Source organism: Stegostoma tigrinum, chromosome 2 (assembly GCF_030684315.1).
Source record: "Stegostoma tigrinum isolate sSteTig4 chromosome 2, sSteTig4.hap1, whole genome shotgun sequence".
NCBI lineage: Eukaryota > Metazoa > Chordata > Chondrichthyes > Orectolobiformes > Stegostomatidae > Stegostoma > Stegostoma tigrinum.
The window spans coordinates 8670159-8691088 of NC_081355.1; the positions used below are offsets into that span (position 1 = coordinate 8670159).

Consider the following 20930-nt stretch of genomic DNA (forward strand, 5'->3'; position numbering starts at 1 on the left):
GGTAGGGATTTGTCTGTATACAGTGCTGCAGAGAAATATTTTAGCAATTATTTTCTTAGATTATGCTGTCAGATGGGCCATTCGGTATAGCAGAGGCGAACATAGCAGAAAGGATAACCTTCAATCTTTCCCTCCTGAAGTTCCTACCAGTAACTGTGATTCTCTGTTTTCCCGTCTCCTTCTCCTTCTTATTTCACTCCCATCTCAGTATATGATTTTTCACTACCTTTTGTGTCTGATCCCATCAGCCTACATGCCAGTGACTGATAAATACTGTGTTGTCAAAACTCTTTGATCAGTAGGAACATCTTGAAATTGGTGCTATTTATCAGAGATGCCCAATCCATTCTGTGGCTCTCAGATTACACCAGTAGGGGAGAGAGGTTCATCTAACCACACCACTGTCTGGGAACTGATAGAATCCAAGAGGGAGAATGGATTTTGATTATATGGTGAAGGAAGAATTGAGCTGGATCAAAAGTTAATGCAATTGGATGGGTTCTATTCGTTTACGTACACAAGGGCACAGTTCAAATACTTAAATAAAAGTATTCAGAAGCTATCTGAAGCCATACACACAGTGTACTCCGTGTAGGATAATTGAGCTTTCTATTGCCCTTTCAACTATTTTCAATCTCTTTGTTTAAAACACTGAATACAAAATTTGTTCAATGCAGTATAAAAGATAAATATTTCAAAGTTTGTTGATTAATGAGACATAATCCCCAAAACATTCAAAGATAGCAAGAACTGCAGATGCTGGATTTAGAGATAACACCCTTCTTCAGAAGGCTCCCGACTCGAAACATCAACTTTCATGCTCCTCTGATGCTGGCTGGGCTGCTGTGTTCCTCCAGCTCCATGCTGTTTTACCCCAAAACATTCAACATAGTTTCTATCTTTTGAATAATTGCCAGCCTCTCTTATTTATTAAAAGCTCAACAAACTGATTGGAACTTTTCTCATCAACAACTTGTATTCTACAGAGTCTTTAACACCTCAGAGCATACCTGATGGCTTACAGAAATGTAATTAGATCAACATTTACACTTAGCCAAAGACAGAAGCATTTGGTGAAATCACTATTTACATGGTCCAAACATTAGGTTTTAAGGAGGCAGGGAGGGGTGAGACTTTCAAGGCCCTTCAATGAGATTGAGAATTTTAAACGTGCAGCTGTAGACAGGATCCACGTGAGATTAGGCACAGTGGAGATTTGAAGGATGTTAGATAGAATTACAAAATCCCTATGGAGTAGAAGTATGGCATTCAGCCCCTAGGTCCATACCAACCCTCCAAACAGCATCCCACCCAGAGCCACCTACCTATTTCAATGTTGCGCCATTGGTGTGCACATTGCAGAGTCCTTTCAACAGTGAGCACTTCTGCCACACTGTTATGTATGAACCGGTCACCAAAGAGGACCCTTCTTCAGAACCGTCATTTCTGAAGAAGGGTCCTGACTCAAAACGTCAACCTTCCTGTTCCTCTGATGCTGCCTGGCCTGTTGTGCTCCTCCAGCTCCACACTGTGTTATCTTTGGCTCTAGCAATGGCAGTTCTTACTATCTCGGAGGGTAACTGGTACCCTGTTTCACCAACAGAGATCTGGAGGAGTTGGAGGATGGGATGGTGGAAAGGAGGTGCCTCACAAATGTTCCCAACCTCTTGCCTTTGCTGAGGGATTGTGCTGCAAAACACTAGGATACCATATGCTGAACGAAGATGTAAAAGCTTCCTAACATCATCATCATGCCATGTTACTGCACTGTCTCACTGACTGATGCTTTTTCCTGAATGGTAAATACAGCCTGCAGAGTGTTGATGCTTTAAGGTGAATTCAGTTGAAGGTACCACACATGCAATCATATGTATAATAACACACTTAGTTAGAAGCAGAAAATTTGAAGGATTGTCAAAGTAACTAGGTCCATATCTACCGTGGACTGACTGACAAAGGACAGTCTGTCTTATAACAAACAGAAAGGAACAAAAGGAAGTCCAAACTTAGCTCATTCCCCCTCAAAATGAGTTTTAATTAGGTTCAATCTAGCCTCTTGCACTTGATGTGTATAGCTTTCGTGGCCCCTTGAATGTTCCACAATCTCAGAGGAGTGCTCGAGATCCCTCATTCCATCTGCATCCAGGACATGTACTCTTTGATGGTTCCAGTTATGAAAGGTACAGCATGCCAAAATGATGCTTCCCACCTATTCTGGTGTTACAGCAATGCTAGAATTGAAACCACATCTTAAGGAGTTCCTCTTTGGAGAATCCCATTAGTGAACTGCTTGACTATGCTCATCATGTGGAAGTGCCATAAACATTTGTATTCTAGAGAAAATGGCATCTGTCACTTCACAGGTGTGTTTGTGGAGCAAGGATTGGTGGATGCCACACTGATCCCTAGCCACTGCATTAAAATTCAGGTTACCATTAAAATTGGTAACCTGGTAACCTTGATTGCTACCAGGATGAGGCAGCGACACATTCCTTCTGAGCATAAGTCCTGCTCCAGCAAATGGGATCATTCAGTGGCTTGGGACATCATTAGTGCCTGCCTGCATTGGTTCTCTGACATTGGTAGTTAATGACAGAAGCCGGAGATTTGGGGTCTGGTCATTCTCCTCCACCTCAACTTCTCCCTATGGATGCTTTGCAGCAGCCACTGGAGATTCCTGTACTTGCTGGACTTTGGCAACAATTTTGTAAGTGATGTATTTTTCAATGTTGTTATCTCATGGCCAGCAATTTAACCTTTTGTGATCCCTCATACCCACCATGATGAAGCAATAAATTTCACCCTCACATAGTGTGGCATGTAGGCTTAACTTTTGCAAGGAGGCCAATGAAATGCATGTGTGTCCATGTGTGAAAGCAACCTGGCAGAAGCATGCAAGACACAAATATCTTTGAGCCCCATAGTGAAGTCCTGAAGGACTGAAATGATCATGATGATGCAGTAAGGCTGGTGATTTGGCAATACCAATTGTGTAGAAGAAGAGTGGAAGAGGACAGTGTTCACACAGCATGCAGGGAAATGAAAGTGAAGCTGCAGCTCTATAAGGCCTGGAGATGCAAGCACTCAGCTGTGGTGCCTGGCAGCCGCACTGATTTTCATGTCAGGAATTGGTGCATACAGTTTCTCAGTGAAGAAGGGGAAAATTAGGAGCTGCATGAGAGATGAGGCAAGCTTAGCTATTAATTAGATGCCAATGCATGGAAACAAGACTGTCACCACTCATGAATGACATTCAGAACTTGACATGTAAAAGTTAAGAGGTAAATCATAAATGAGTCTCTTGATGCTGGGAATCTGGTTTTCTTCATTCTTGCTGTACTTTCTCAGCTTTCTCACTGTTGCCCATGCCATTCAGGGTATGGGAAAATTCTGCCCATGGTATATGCCACTTCCCTCATTGAACATCAAGCAAAATAATTGTGTAGCAGGGCTAAACAAGAAAAAAATTTCCAAGTTAGATTTTTGGCTTGTAATATCATTTTGACTTATAGACTATTTCAGCCATACCCCTTCCCCAAAAGGGAAAACAATCCAAGGTTCCTGCTTCTAGTTACCATCCTGTGATGCCTCTTGGGCAGCACTCTGTGTAGACATTGGCTAAAGATTGGAGCATGCGTGAATGCCAATTCCCCCTATTTCCTCCATTTGATTTCCTAAATTGAATGGGCTGGCAACATACAATTATCTCCAGTGGGAACCTGGGCAATCACAAAGATGAAGAAAAAGTGGAACCATGCCCCATCAGTGTCCCCTGGAAAGCAAGGAATCTAACAGGGCACAAAGAATAAATGTCACAATTAAACTCTTCATCTTTTACCAGATAGGTTTCATCAATTTGTTTTAATGTTGTTCTAACTGAGTTATAAAAACCTCTCAATTGTGCTTGAATTCTCGGGCCAATACTCTCATTTGTAGATTTCTGAATTTCTTTAAAAGGTGTAGAAAAGTTAACAATCACAGAAATGACATGAAAAATCAGCATTTACAGAAATTCACCTTTCAGTGTTCAAAAAGTTTATATTTGATGATAAGAAAAGTCTTGGAATTGGGTTGCTTTCTCAAATAATTTCAATAGAACAATTAATGGAATTTGACAATTTCCTCCTTCAAGATAAGATGCTTCAATACTTATACACTCCAATAAGCAGTAATACATAGGATAAAACAAACTTGTTACAGCCAAGGTAGTGGGAAACAAATATAGCATCTTTTCATTTTGAAATTTGTACACTTATTGAGGCAAAAAGTATATTCCTGCTAGTTGCAACAGCTTTTTTTAAAGGTTATTGGGAACAATCCAACATCACACACAGTAATCATCAATTTTACAGGAGCCAAAATTTTACAGGCCCTATTGAGTTGACAACATTTACTAATGAATGTCAGTGACACTCATTCCCAAGTAATGGCGTTTATGGAAGTGTTTCTAACTGCTACCATATGAGGTGGGAATTCTTGTGGAAACAGGAATTCACACCTAAATTACAAAGTGGTTGGAATCACTTCCATTAGCAGTGGGATGCCAATGGAAGAAAGTAGATAGGCATGAAGGAGAGAGGAAAGCAAAAATTAATGGCAAAAAATATATTGGAAGAGAAAAATAGGTGGGAATGGAGGACAAAGGGATAAGGTAGAAATTAGTAATGAGAATGAGACAAGAACAGGTGGAAAATAATAGCATCAAATGGATAAAGAAGAGTGGAAATGGATAACAACAAAATAAAATGGGAAGAGAGAAGTAAATGAGAATGGAAGGAAAAAGAGAGAGAAAAACAAAGTGGTTAAGGTAAGGGGAAGTTTGTGTAAAGGAACGGTGACTGCTGACATTTACCGAAGTGGAGAAGGAATATCAATTTGAAGGCAAGAGTTGAATGAGAATGCCAATATCAATTGGGGCAAGACAATAACTGCAGACTAGGGTGGAAGAAGAGTACTTGCTTCTATCAGGTTGGATGGGGAGAAACAATACAGTTTAATAAAATGAAATGGAGGTGTGCCTATCTGTAGAGATGAGACTATGAACTTGAATGTGTTGAGGAAGAATATTACATTAAACTGGAAGAAAAACAATTGTCAGCATGAACAAGATTGAACTGAAGGAGGAGGAGGAGATGGTGGCATTGTGGTAATGTTATTGGACAAATAATCCAGAAGTCCAGACTAATGCTCTGACAACATGAGTTCAAATCCCACCATGGCAAATAGTGAAATTTAAATTAAATTAATAAATCTGGAATATAAAGTAATAATGACTATCTTAACGGTCATCAATTGCTGTTCAAATATATCTGGTTAACTGAATTTTTAAGTTCTTTTCAGGAAATCTGCAGTCCCTACCTGTTCTTTAGCTCACATGTGACTCTAGACCCACAGCAATGTGGTTGACTCTTAAAATGCCCTCTGAAATGGCCTGGCAAGTCACACAGTTCAAGGTTAACTAGGGATGGGCAACAGTTGCTAGCTCTGCTAGCCACACCCACATCCCATTGAAAAACTAAATGAAAAATGTTTGAAGAAGGATGACAAGTGATTGGAGAAGAATGGGAACTAAGTCTGATGGGATAGAATATCTGTGTGAGCTGCTGTGGAATGTGGATGCAGAAAGGAATATATTTATGATTGTGAGGTTGAAATTTCAAATACAGCATTTTCTTATTTACTCATATGATGTGGGCGTCACTGGCTGGATAGCATTTATTGCTTGCCCCTAGTCACCCGAGGCCTTGGCAGTGGCGAGCTGCCTTTTGAACCACTGCAGCCTGCATGCCCCTGGGGAGGGAATTCTAGAGTGTTGACCAAGTGACAATGAAGGTGAGGTGACATATATCCAAGTCAGGATGGGAATTGGCTTGGAGGTGAACTTGTCGGCAGTAGTATTTCCAAGTATGAGGTGCTTTGGTGAATTTCTGCAGTGCATCTTGTAAATATAAACTCTGCTGCTGCTAAACATTGGTGGTGGAAGGAGTGGATATTTATAGAGATGGGTGCCAATCAAGCAAGTCACTTTGTATCAAGCTTCTTGAGTGCTGTTGCAGCTGCATCCATCCAGGCAAGTGGGCAGTACGCAATCACACTCCCGACTTGTGCCCTGGAGCTGGTGGACAGCCTTTGAAGAGTCAGGAGGTGAATTACTCGCTGCAGTATTCCTAGCCTCTGACCTGCTCTTGTAGCCACTGTGTTTATCTAGCAAGTCCACTTACAGTTTCTGCTCAACAGTAACTCCACGGATGTCGATAGTGGGGAATTCCGGGATGGCAACATAATTGAATGTCAGGGGACAATGATTAGATGATCTCTTGTTGGAGATGGTCATTGACTGGCATTTGTGTGGCATGAACAGTACTTGCCACTTGTCAGCCCAAGCCCATCCAAACCTTGTTGATTTAGACATGGACTGCTTCAGTATCTTTAGTATCTGAGGAGTCACGAATGATGTTGAACATTGCGCAATCATTGGTGAACATCCCGAGTTCCGACCTTATGATGGAGGGTAGGTCACTGACCTCCAACAACCACAACTATCTACCTATATGCCAAGTATGACTTCAAACCCAGAGGAGAGTTGACCCTCTGATGTCCATTGATTCAAGTTTTGCTAGGGGTCCTTGATGCCACACTTGGTTGAATGTCGTCTTGATGTCAAGGGCTATCGCTCTTAACTACTTCTGGAATTCAGCTCTTTTTACCCAATTTGAAGCAGAACTGTAATGAGGGAAGGAGTTAAGTAGATGTGGTGGAGCCCAAGTTGGGTGTCACTGAGCCGTTTATTGCTGAGCAGGTGTTGTTTGATAGCATTGTTGACAGCACCTTCCATTATTTTACTGATGATTACGAGTAGGCAAGGAGGCTGTAATTGGCCAGGTTGTCCTGTTTTTTGAGTACAGGCCATGTGTAATTTTCCACATTGTTGGATGGATGCCAGCATTGTAACTGTCTGGAGGGCTTAGTTAGGGGAGCAGCAAGTTCTGGACCACATGTCTTCAATATTATTGCTAGAATGTTGTCAGGGCCCATTGCCATTGCAATATCCAGTGCCTCCAACCATTTCCTGCTATCATGTAGAGTGAATCATATTGGCTGAAGAAATTGGGTTGCTGGGGACCACAGCAGGAGCTGAGATGGATCACCCATCTTTGACACCGAAAACCTGAACTGTTTTGAATTGTGAAATATCACTTTAACAAACATGCTACACTCTTAACATAAAAATTAAATATTTTTCAGGACAGCATGCAACAGATCGCTTTGAATTGTGTGATGATGTTTGTGTTTTCAGGGTTTTCTTATCTTTTGTATTCTGTAGTACAACCAAAGGAACATTGAACAACCTACAGCTTGCATACCAAACTGATTGTAGCCATATTTTCATGCCATAGGTATATTATAAGAGCCAAACTAGACATCTCAGCACCTTGAGGGCTTTACCAGCTTTTCTGAAGCACTTTTGCTTGTTACATGTTATTGGTATGGACACACATACTGACAATAATAACAAGTTGAAAGATAGCACAGGGAATCAAAAACAGTGTACACACTGAAAAACATTCAAAGTAGGGCACTATTGCCTTGTGTAACCTCATTAGAAAACATATCAGAAGAGAAATTAATGAACATTGTTATGCCCATCTTTTAGCCATAAAATGTGCACAATGATCACTGATTCTGAAGTAGATGGCATCAATTTACACTTGACACCATGGCAAACACATTACATCTTCTTTAAGGTGGCCTAAAGAAGCATATTTAATCACATTTTAATATTTAAAGCCCTGTATAGGAAGGATAATATTAAATTGGAGAGGGTTCAGAAGAGACTTACCAGGTTGTTGCCAGGAATGGAGGGTTCGAGTTATAAAGGGAGGCTGGAAATCTTTTCACTGGAGCGTGGGAGATTGAGAGACCTTATATGTTTATAAAATCCCTAGGGGTATAGATATAGTGAATGGGAGGTGTCTTTTTCTTAGGGTGGGGAATTTCAAGACTAGGGGTCACATTTCTTAAAGTGAGAGGAGAAAGATTTTAAGAAGATATGGGGGGCAATTTTTTTAAAAACAGATAGTAGTTCATGCGTGGAATGAACTTCCAGAAGATTGGTGGATGCAGGTACAGTTACAATGTTGAAAATACACTTAGATAAGTACATGAATAAGACAGGTTTGGAAGGAAATGGGCCAAGCGCTGGTAGGTGGGACTATTTGTTTTGAGATTATGGTCGGCATGGACTGGTTGGGCCGAAGGGTCTGTTTCTGTGTTGTAAGACTCTGTAATGCTAAATTATGGACCTGTGCCTATTTCAGGTGCCAATTCCTCAAAATAAACTGAAATTTGCCTCTGCTGCAATCTCTTTTCTCAAGCTGGATTTGCCAGCAAATGCAACAAATTGGTGAGTTGTGTCTGGAGATGTCGCAAGAACCAACAGTTCACTTATTCTCTTAAAAATAAAGTCCAAGTTCTATTTCCTATTCCTACAGGCCGTGCTTTCACTTAATGGGCTCCATCAATTACACACGCCCGAAAGCATATGCCATCACAGATGTCTATCCCAACATACAAAGCATGAGTAAAGGAATCCTTTTATACTTGTGAAAATAGTTGTTATTGAAATAATTTAACAAGAGATTTCAAAAACTGGGTCATTGACTGAAAGCAGGCCAACTGGCTGCATGATAGTATTAATGGTCCATTTTTACTATATAGTTAGTACAAAGCAGGCAGTAAATGAGCATCCCGCTGGACTGGAGACGAGTGATGCTGGCATCAAAGTGGGTGAGGGAAAGAGATGGGAATGAATTGCACATGGAAGAAGACAATAATGTCTTTTTTGGGGTGGCCCAGGGAAGCACTGCAACTCCTCTTGGCCCCAGAAAAAATAATTTAACGCAGAAGTTTTTCAATAGTCCTTCTGCTGCTCACTCTGCCCAACTGTGTCTACAATGTCAGTCAGAATGCCACAGAAATTATAAGACCCCTTGCAGAAATATTTGCATCATCTATAGCTACAGAAAAGGTGCCTGCTGACTGGAAGGTGGCTAATGTTGTACCTTTGTTTAAGAAAGATTATAAGGAGAAACCAGGGAACTACAGACCTCTAAATCTGACTTCAATTGTGGGTAAATTGTTGGAGGTGATTATAAAAGATAGGATTGATGGACATTTAGAGACACAAAAATTGATTAGGGATAATCAGTGTGTTTTGTGCAAGGAAAATTGTGTCTCACAAACTTGAGTTTTTTGAGGAAGTTACCAAAAAGATTGTTGATGGTAGTAGACGTTATTTATTTGAATTTTAGTAAAGCCTTTGGCAAGGTTCTGCACTGGAGACTAATTAGTAAAGTTAGGTCACATGGGATTCAGGGTGAGCTTGCCAATTGGATAAATAATTGGTTTATTGGCAGGAGACAGAAAGTAATGGTGGAGGGTTGCTTTTCAGACTGGAGGCCCGTGACCAGCGGTGTTCTACTGGGATTGGTTCTGGGTCCTCTTTTGTTTGTCATTTATATAAATTATTTGGACGAGAATATAGAAGGCACGCTTAAGTAAGTTTGTGGACGGCTCCAAAATTGGCACCTTTGTAGACAGTGAAGAAGGTTTTCTAAGATTACAGAGAAATCTTGATCAAATGGGTCAATGGGCTGAAAAATAGCCGACGGAGTTCAATGTGGATAAATACCAGATATTACACTTTGGTACAACAACCGAGGGTAGGGCTTATAAAATTAATGATAGGCCCTTGGATAGTGTTGTAGAACACTGGAACTCAGAGCTGCAATTACAAAATTCTTTGAGGTTTGCACCCCATATCAACAGGGTGGTTAAAAATGCATTTGTCATGCTTGCCCTCATTGCTCAGTCCTTTGAGTACAGGAGTTAGGACGTTTGTTGAGGTTGTACAGGACATTGGTGAGGCCTCTTCCAGAATATTGTGTCCACTTCTGGTCACCCAGTCATAGGAAAGATATTATCAAGATGGAGAGGGAAGAGATTTACCAGGATGTTGCTGGTTTGAGAAGTTTTGAGTTATAAAGAAAGGCTGGATAGGCTGGGGCGTTTCTCACTGGAGCGTAGAAGGTTGAGAGGTGACCTGAGAGAAGTTTACAAAATAACGAGAGGTATTGATAACAGTTAATGGTAGTTGTCTTTACCCTAGGATGGGGGATTTCAAGATTAGGGGGCACATTTTTAAAATGACAGGAGAAAGATTTCAAAAAGGCATAAGAGGCAATTTTTTTATTCAGAGGATGGCTCACAGGTGGAATGAACTTCCTGAGGAAGTTGTGGACAAGGGTACAATTACAAAGTTTAGAAGATATTTGGATAGATAGATGAATAGGAAAGGTTTGGAGGGATAAGGGCCAGGAGCAGGCAGGTGGGACTGGTTTAGTTTGGGATTATGTTCAGCATGGACTGGTTGGGCTGAAGGTTCTGTTTCTATGCTATATGACTCTGTTTTTACTCTATATGACACTTGGGGACTAAATTTTGCATGGTAAAAAGGGCTCACAGGTTGAGTCAGGCAAACCCACTTGCTCCCCAGCATTAAACCCTTCCAAAGAGAGCATCGGTCAGATAGGGAGACTGTGAATTTTCTTTGACACTGCTCCATTTCCATCCTAATGGTTGCAAGGAAAACCCTGCCTAAGTGAGTGAATAGCATGTGGTATCTTGAGTAGAGATTTCCTTTTGCAAGTGTGTTTGAACGTAATGAAAATCTCATCGCTGAAAGCAACAAATGTTGGAGATCACAGTGGGTCAGACAGCATCCATGGTGAGAGAGCAAGCTAATGTTTCAAGTCTAATTGACTCTTCATCAGAGCTAAGGAGAACGATCCTTTGAATGTGGAGGCTGGTTTGGTGAAAAGTGAGGACAAGGCGACCCTGTCACACCGTTGTGAAAGATGGGAAAAGGCAAGAGCGAAGCATTGGTTTCTACCCATGGTGGTTAACAGAGCCCTCAATTACATCCAATCTATCACCCACGCTTCCACTCTTGCCCCTTTCCATCACTTACAACAGCGTATTCGGATCCTTATTTTTCATCCCACTAATTTGGTCCCACTGAATGTCTTATCTCTGTTATCTATTCAAATTCCACATTTCTCGCCTACCGTATGCTTGTTTCTAGTTCAAAATGTGGTGTGCAGGAGCGAACAGAGACAGAGATTAATCAGGAACAATACTTAAATGCCAGCGTTATATCAGCGTTAACAATGTTTAAAATACAATGCACTGCATACAATCAGCATAGCAAATGACTGGTGGAACTTGACTCAGCAAGGCATCTTTCTCCTTATATGATGACCATTCTTCAGCACTCAAACAGTATTTCTGATGAAAGGTCATTAACCTGAAATGGGAACCATTTCTCTCTCCAAAGATTGTGCCAAATCTGCTGAGTGTTTCCAGTCATTTTTGTTTTAATTTTAACCTGATATTTTAACGTTCCTGATATTAATTGAGAATATACCAAAGCCTGGAATCCCAATGGATTGATATTCTCAGACATGAGCGTAATGGGCCCTACAAATATCAGGCCAGCACAACTACCACTGTAAGCTGCAATAAGATGCATTTTCACATTGCAGTAAAATGCAAACCTCCTACAATAAACATGCAGCTGGAATATATGTGAAACAAAGCCCGATCAGATCCATTTCTGGTACAAACCACCAACTGAATACTACAAATTCAAATGTGTCCAATTTCAAAAATACAAGTGCATTAAACTCAAAGGGCAAAATAACAATCAGTGGAAAATGCAGCTTATTGAAATATGAAAAGCACAAGCAAACCTAATAAGACTTTTAAAAATGGATTTTTAAAAAGAACAAGAACTGTTGCCACTGCACATTATGTAGCATCAAATTTACAATATATCCCTCAGAGAACTTAAAACATGTTCAATATTCTGGAGTCTCAGTACTAATTAGTAGAGAACCAGTTATTCCCAAGTGTCATAGCATCCTTTGTAAATACAACTTTAGCTAAAAGCCAGAGATACGTTGGTTAGAGAAAAGCTGTGAGAGCATAAACTTCATTATTGGGTATATTACCACCAATAATTTCACTTGCCTCCTGATTTTTATTCAAAACCAGTATTTTTTAGTTGTGTTCCAGTGGCTATCTTTGGTCCAAAATAAATGAGGGAAATTCTGAGGAGGTCAAACAGTTGTTTTGAGAGATGATTATTTTGGCAGGAGGCCGAAAGTCACTCATCACAAGACCCACTGGGGCACGACCTAAATGAACACTACTGGATTGGATGTTTAATTGAGGACATGCCATGCACATATTTTAATTTACTTCATGCAACTTCAGAAATGTGTTTTGTTCTGTATTTTAAAAGTGCTTAACTACCTAACATTTAAATGAACACGGTGACAGACCTTTGTGAACATTTTAGTAAGCAACTGGAAACCAGATTGCAAAATACTTCTAAAATGTAATTAAAACTAAGTTACAGTGAATTGATATTGGGTTTTTTTTTTAACTGTCCTCTTGGATTTCAGTTTAATTCCAAATTTTGCATTTCTTTAATCTTTGTGTGAGATGACTTAGTACTTATTCCTGCAGTACTAAATTTTACAGTTTTCTTATTCGAGGGAATGGTCAACATTCTTCCCTAGTATTCACTGAAAGAATAAACAGGCATCATCAGATAAGGGCTTTGAAGGAAAGATCATTAAACTGAAGCTTTAATTCTGTTCCAAGGTCCTCCCAGAACTACTGATTATTTCCAACTATTTTCTGTTTTTATTTCAGATTTTCAGAAATCTGAATCATATTTGAATAAATGCTTCCGAATGCCTTCTACAGATCAATGTTAAGGAGGTGATTCATGTCGAATTTTGACAGTGCAACAATTATTCTGATAAACATTCATTCTCTAAAGCTTTATTGTGGTAGTTTATTGTACTTTTTCCCCAATTGTTCACACCGGTTCGTAGCATCAGTTGTGTCTTTGGAAAAACGTAATATTACAGAGGCCATCCAATATGCTATCACAATAACTCCACCAAATGGCTGTGATTTGCAAACAGTGTCCAAGCAGGAACATCTTGACAAGTTCATATCCTTTCTGCTCCAAAATCAGGGCTGTGAGCACAGGGGAAAAATCATAGAACAGAATGCTTTGTGTGAGATGTGACGGGTGATGGTGAGGTGCTAACAAAGTCAGGAGGGCAAGGGAATTAGGGTGTTTACAATGCACCATAGAGCCCATGGCCCTCAAACTGCGACCGTCATGCCATTCACAATTTCAAACCCAACATAATCAACTCACCTATCCCAGCTCAGCCTCAGCACCATCAACAGCATGGTCCTGCCCCCTGCTAGATACCCCAATCTGTCCAAGCCATCTGCCAATGGCAGCCAACCTCTGAAGACAGTGCCCCAGACACTTGCGTTCCTCCTCCATTGTTGATGTGTAAGCTGGTGTTTGCTTGTGTACATGTGCAGCTAAGACAGGCAGAGCTCAAAATGAGGGAGAAATGGCATTCTGGAGAGGCCAGAAAAGTTGAGTTCTGTGCTTGTTCCAGAAAGGCCACCTCTTCAAAGCCAGTATGTTAAAGTACATGACCAAAAACTTAACTGGATAAGAAATGAATACTGTAGCTACAAGGACAGGCTCAAAGGCGGGAAATTCTGCAGTGACTATCAACTCCCCAAAAGCCTTTCCACTAGTTATAAGACAGAGTCAAATTCAGGTGGATTACTCAACAATACTCTAGAAGCTCATCACTGCCTGGACAAAGTAGCCTGCTTGATTGGCACCTAGAACGTAGAACAGTATAGCACAGGAACAGGTCCTTTGGCCCATCACATCTGTGTCAACTATGGTGCTATTCTAAACATCCCGCCTGCCAGCACATGGCCTGTATCACTCCAATCTCAATTTTCATATGCCATTCTAAGTGCCTCTTACATTTTTTTTGTGTCTGCTTCTACCACCTCCCCTGGTAGCCTGATTTAGGCATTTACTGCCCTCTGCACAATATACTTTACTTGCACATCTACTTTATACTTTCCCCCGTCACCTTAAACCTGCGTCCACTAGTTTTAGACATTTGCACCTGGGGAGAAACCTCCCACCATCCACCTTATCCTTGCCACTCATAATTTTATATACTTCGATCAGGTCACCTCTCAGCATTTGAAGCTCTGGCAAAAACAATCCAAGTTTTTACAACTCTCCTTATAGCTAGTACTCTCCAATCCAGGCAACATCCCTGAGGCTTCGATCAGCAGAATTTAATACTCAGAAGCTGCCAGGCCTCCTGCAGTGCCACAATGATGCCACCCGAAGGTTGCAGGAACAGCAACTCATATTCCGCTTGGGAACCCTGCAGCCTAATGGTACCAATGTGGACTTCACCAGCTTCAAAATCTCCCCTTCCCCCAACGCATCCCTAAACCAGCCCAGTTCGTCCCCTCCCCCCACTGCACCACACAACCAGCCCAGCTCTTCCCCTCCACCCACTGCATCCCAAAACCAGTCCAACCTGTCTCTGCCTCCCTAACCTGTTCTTCCTCTCACCCATCCCTTCCTCCCACCCCAAGCCGCACCCCCATCTACCTACTAACCTCATCCCACCTCCTTGACCTGTCCGTCTTCCCTGGACTGACCTATCCCCTCCCTACCTCCCCACCTATACTCTCTCCACCTATCTTCTTTTCTCTCCATCTTCGGTTCGCCTCCCCCTCTCTCCCCATTTATTCCAGAACCCTCACCCCATCCCCCTCTCTGATGAAGGGTCTAGGCCCGAAACGTCAGCTTTTGTGCTCCTGAGATGCTGCTTGGCCTGCTGTGTTCATCCAGCCTCACATTTTAATATTATCTATTCTCCAGTCTTCTGAGATCTTGCCTGTGGCTAAAGACGATAGATCTCTGTCAAGGATCCGGCATTCTCCTCACTTGCCTCATTTAGTATCCTGGGATAGGTCTCATCAGGACCTGGGGACTTATCTACCTTAATGTTTTTCAAAACACACAACACTTCTCCCTCTTAATATTGACATATCTCACAGTATCAACTTACCCCTCTCCAAGCTTACCATTATCCATGTCTTTCTCCTTGAAGAATACCAATGCAAAGTACTCATTAAGGACCTCAACGAACACATTCTCTCCTTTGTCCTTGAGTGGTTCCCTCGTTACCATCTTGCTCCTATTACACATATAAATTGCCTTGGGATTCTTTTTCATTCTACTTGTCAAGGACATTTCATGTTCCCTTCTAGCCCTACTAACTTCTTTCAAAAAGTATTCTCTGCTTCCTTTAAACTCCTCAAGGGCCTAGTTTGATTTCTGTTTCCTAACCATTACATATTCATCCTTTTAACTAAACTTACAATATCTCTCATCATGCAATGTTCTTGAACCTTGCCATCCTTATCATTCATCCTCACAGGAACATGCTCATCCTGAACTCTAACCAACTGGTTTTTAAAATATTCCCACATGTCAAATGTAGATTTCCTTTCAAATAGCTCACCCCAATCCATTTTTTCCACTTCTTACCTAATACTGCTGTAATTAGCCTTTCCCCAATTTCACCCGAGGGCCAGTGTTGTGTAGAGGCTGGAGAACATCAGCTCTGGTCATCAACTTATACCGGGAGGAGAATAGTTCATTCTTGTAACCTCACAAATTACTTTATTAATGTATTAAACAAGACACGTGCTGCTTAAATGTTTTATCACAAAACTGGATCTTATGTATTTTCCCACAAACGGAACTACAGCCCACTTACACACCCACTAAGGGCCTCTGAAACTGCCCAACTAGTTACAGAATATAAAAGCTAATATCCAATCAAGATAGTTGCTGCTGATGAGGGCTGGCGCTGGCCAAGCACTGCACTCAATGTCAGCACCATGTCCTTGACACAGGGTCTGCTTCTGCGATGGTTGGTTTTGGAGCTTTTGCTGACTACATGCCCCGAAGGTCTTCTTTTTATTCTTCCTCTTATCTCTTTCAGGTCATGCTGCCTTCTTCGCATTGGCTAAGGCAAATTCACTTATATGCCTTTGTCTTACTGGCCCTGGCCCAGAGACTTAGGGAGCTTAAAATCATTATTTCTCATCCAAATAAGGCTTTTGCATTACCTTATCTTTCTTAACGTTTTTTCAGAACCTAGTTAACTCAAACTGGTTTAAATCAGTTCAAACTAGCACCTCGGCACAGGTCATTTTTCGTTCACAAGCTACTTCTTTCTTCGTGTCAGCACCTTTGCATTCAGTACCTCCTGCTGGTGATGTTGGCGGCTGGTACCCCGCTCTCTCTCTCTCTCTCTCTCTCTTTATCTTTCTGAAGCCTCTGGCTAACGTCTCCCCAGGCAGCGATGTGAGCAGCTTATACCTTTCTCTCTCTCTCTCTGTCTTTCTACAGCCTCCAGCTAACACCAAAGTTATCCTTTTCTCTAAGTACTTTGAAACTAATGGAATTATGTTCACTGTTCCCAAAATGCATCAACATTTGATCACCTGGCCAGGCTCATTCCCCAGTACAAGGTCCAATATAACCCCTTCTCTAGTTGGAGTACATATATATTGATACAAGAATCCCTCCTGGATGCACTGCAAATTTTGTTCCATTCAAGCCCCTGGCACTAAGGGAGACGCAGTGAACATTGGGAAAGTTAAAATCACACTGCACGACTCTGCTATTTTTACATCTTTCCATGACGGCTGACATTTCTGTTCGGCTATTGAAAGACCTATAGTATAACACTACCATAGTCATTGACATTTCTTATTCCTAAGTTCTAGCTACATTGCCTCTTTAGATGGGTCCTCCAAGTTTCCTCTCTTCGTACAGCTTTGACATTCTTGTTAATCAGTAGTACAACTCCTCCAACACTTTGACATCCCTTTCCATCACACCCAAAACATCTAAACCCTGGAACATTGATCTATTTGTGGCAAACCATGATCCAGGACCCCAAATGGGCTTTACTTGTTTACCTAGCTCCTTACTACATCAAGTGGTGCAATATTCATTGCAATGGTTTATGACTGAGGTCAAATTTTAACCAGGTTATCAATACCTAAGGGAACACAGGCCAATTTAGATGATTCTCATGCACCGCCTAGTGTCCGGCCTGACAGAAGTGTTGGCTGCAATTGAAAATGTCACTTGCTATCGAGCAGCAGAAAATAAATAGTATTGATTTTAATATCTAGTATTCTCCACAACAATGGTTACACAGTCAGGGTACATTAATGGACAGAAATCTCTTTTCACTCATCATTGATGAAACAGAGGTCAGTGTGCAACTGAAAGTAGTTAAGTTTGAATAATGCCTGTTAGAAAGCAAAAGCAAAACATGCTGAAAGTTCTTGTACATTTTCACCCAAAAGGGTGTCCTCCTCCTTTTCCTGAAGGTGGTGTTTACTCTCAGGATTTGGAACCAGCTGTAGCAATGGACTTTCTACAAGTGGCATCAGTTACCTCAATCTAGGAAAATAAAAGGTAAGTCGGGGTATCCCGCTCACGATCATGAGAATTTGTCTGTGAAAACACAGCACAGAGTAGGATAAGATTTGATTATGATCCTTCTTCACAGTCGAAATGCCTAATGTTCAAGCTGGCATATTAAAATACCACCAAGTAATATGGGATGGCCAGCGCTGAATTGTAATACCGACTAAGGACAAGTCAGGGAGAGGAAAAATTACAAAACAAAATTATGCTATGTGCTTCTTGGAAAAAGACAAATTTATAATAAGATCAATTGCTTAGAAATTTGAATGAAAACCAATGGCTATGTAAATCTAAGTAAACCTTTTCTATAATGGATAAATCTGTAGAAAATCTCCTCATCAGGGCTTTTCTTAAATGTATTGTGCAGCATTTTATGCAATAAAAAGCTGTGTTGAGGTTGTCAAATGTACATATGATTTTGATGGGAAGTTAAATTTGAAATGTACTCATAACTCTTACCCCTCACCCCATCCACACAAACTAACAAACCTGAAAGCAACAAGAGAATTACTGTTAATCTGGACAGGAGTGTGCCAGGCTGAGAGATGGAAGTAAGGCATTGCAGATGTGGCAACCCTTTCAGAAAGGAAAACATATGTCACTGAGGCAGACAGGAGAGGTCTGGGAGTAATTGCACGCCTGCAGATTTTCATAATAAATTGGGAGATGAGGTTAGTGCTGTGTGATGGTTAGACTGGAGAGCAGTGCTTCTGCTTCAGAAAGGATTGGAGCAAGGAGGTCAGACAGTGGTGGTGGAACACTGATTGGGTGTTGGACAATTTGCAATGGTAGCTTCAGAGATTGCCAGGCAACAGTCCAGGGTTGATGCTTGCCACCAAGGAAATGAAGCAGCAGATGTGGTTATGAGAAGATTACAAAAAAGCACAACAGTTTCTTTTCTGGTTGGGAAAACAGCCAACATATCCAGCCAAGAAGGATGCCAAGCAGGGGGTTGACGGCTGGCCTTGATATAAGACCATCTGTCCCAAAGATGGGGGGGAAAATGTGCAGTTAATATTTAATACTGCCGACATCATCCATCTTGAGGCAGAGGGGAAGTGATGTGGGGTTAAGATGGAAACAATTTAATAATCACATCTTGATGCTGACAGGAACTAAAGACTTTTTGAATAAGTAGCTATATTTAGAAAGCAATTACATTGAGAAACATCAAATAGGAACATGCCTGCCTATTACACTGCCAACATGGAAAATTACAGCAAAAATGTAACATAACTGACAGTTCCTATATAAAGGACTGACAAGTTAACATTTTGGATGTCAATCTGCGAGTCTATCTTAATAAAAACTTTAAAGCATTTTCCATATTGGATTTTCTGCATGCTTTTTGATTTGCCTTAATAATGTGCATTAATTTCTGTGTATTAATTTCTTTATCAAGTCATAGAAGGATATGGTATGGGACCAGGCTATTTTACTAAGTGAGATTGTCCTGGCTCTCAAAGTCATGCTCAATTACTCTCACTCCCATACTCTTCATGGCAAGCAACTAAATGTTTCATTTCCAAGTAGCCAGCTAATTTCTTTTAAAAAAATTACTGTTGAATCTGCTTTCACCACTCATCCAATTAGTACTTTCTCATAACTCCCTCACTGCACCTCTGATTTTTTGCCAATGGTAACTGACTCTCTTGCTAGTAGGAACTGTTTTCTTATTAATCCATTCTAAGACCATTATAATTCTGAGCACTGCTATTAAAGCTGTCTGGTCGAAGAACAACAGTCCAGCTTCTTCAGTCTCTTTGTGTAACTTAAGTTCCTCAACCACGGCATCATACAGGAAAATTTTCTCTGCACCCTCTCCAAAACTAGGAAATCCTTTCCTACTAAAGCGTACTACCTGAAATTGGACACATTACTTCAACTGGGGCCTAATCAGTGATCTATAAAGCTTTACCATAAAGCGTATGCTCTATATTTCCATTTATAAGGTTCAGGAATCCATACACGACTTTTTCTTTCACAGACTTATCAAGTTTTTTTGTCACCTTCAAAGATGTGTGTGTGCAAACTCCCAGGTGTCTCTGTTCCTGCACTGCCTTGAAAGCAAAACTATATAGTTTGTACTACCTTTCCTTATTCTTCCTTAATCTTTCTGAAGACTTTGTAGCAGAACAAACTAGAATACATTCTTTTCTTGAAGGATAAGTACTCAACAGAATGAAATATAAATCAAATTTCCATTCACTGACCATACTAAATACTCAAGGCATGTGTGTCCCAGGTCATTGAAATGTAAGGAATAGCAATGCCACAATTGTTTTAAGTAATGGCTGTCAGAAACTAAAGTGAAAACAGTTACAGCAGAGATTGAGATCGCACAGAACTGGCAAGCTAGCCTGTAGACTATGTACAAATGCATTTCTCCAGATATCCCCCTTTTCATAAAGGAAAAACAAAATTAAATACATTATAATTATTATGTAGTTATATATTACCCAAATGAGCCAACATATCTGGTTTACAATAAAAGAATTAACATAACTGAATAAAATTGAGCAATTGTAATCGGTTCCACCTTCATCAGTCTTTGCACGTGTATTTCATCCACTATCTCTCAAGCATTTAGATTTTTAATGGCATGCTTGGAGTTGTTAGTTTGTCCAGTATCTGCTCATTACTGGGGTAATGATGCACCTGTGGGGAGTGTTGGTACAGTGGTGAGTACCTGATTAGTGTAATATAAGTCCAGTTGTTGTTGTTTGTATTTTGATTCAAGTTAAAATTGTTTCTATTTTTACATCTCAATACTGCTGTACATCCTTAGCAGTGAGATTGAGTAGATCTTCAAAGTCTGAGAAAAAGAATTAGGCAAGAACTTTATTCAATAGTTCACAAGTTCAACAAATTGTTCCATTGCTTTTACATCTGTTAGTCACTGCGTCCCTCTAATAGCACTGACCTTGTCAGGATCTGTGATTCTTCACTGCCAGTACATGACCTAGGTGCTTGAGTTCAGGGATCTTCAACTGTATCTTTTTTTTGATGTTCCATTCATTCTTCTCAAAACACTTATTTTTCTGCTGTACTGTGAGGACTGCCTTTCTGCTTTTACTTCATGACCAACAGCTGCCAAGTCCTCAAAGAATGATTTCTTGGCATTATCATTCTTCCCAATTTTTTTTTTAGGAACACCTGACTAATGGAGCTGCTGGTTCCTCACCCTTGTTTTTTGTAGGTTATACTTTAGTGCAGCAGAAACTCTGCTTGACTGGAGGTGAGCTGGTCTCACATTCTTATCTACTTTGAGGTGATGTTCACGAGGGAGATATTCAAGGCCTGTAAGAATATCCTGTAATCTTTTAGGATCTGTTCAGCAGTTTATGGTTTAGTACCTTGCAAAACACTCACGTTATATCTCATCTGGCACATGTAGGACTATCAGTCTGAGCTTTAGACTTGCTGC

General features: G+C 40.7%; 1 protein-coding gene across 3 annotated transcripts in view; it reads right to left on the reverse strand.

The window, feature by feature from the left end:
• The window catches only part of ulk4 (unc-51 like kinase 4), a 416752-nt gene that overhangs the window by 186305 nt on the left and 209517 nt on the right, over positions 1–20930 (reverse strand). The window lies entirely within an intron of this gene.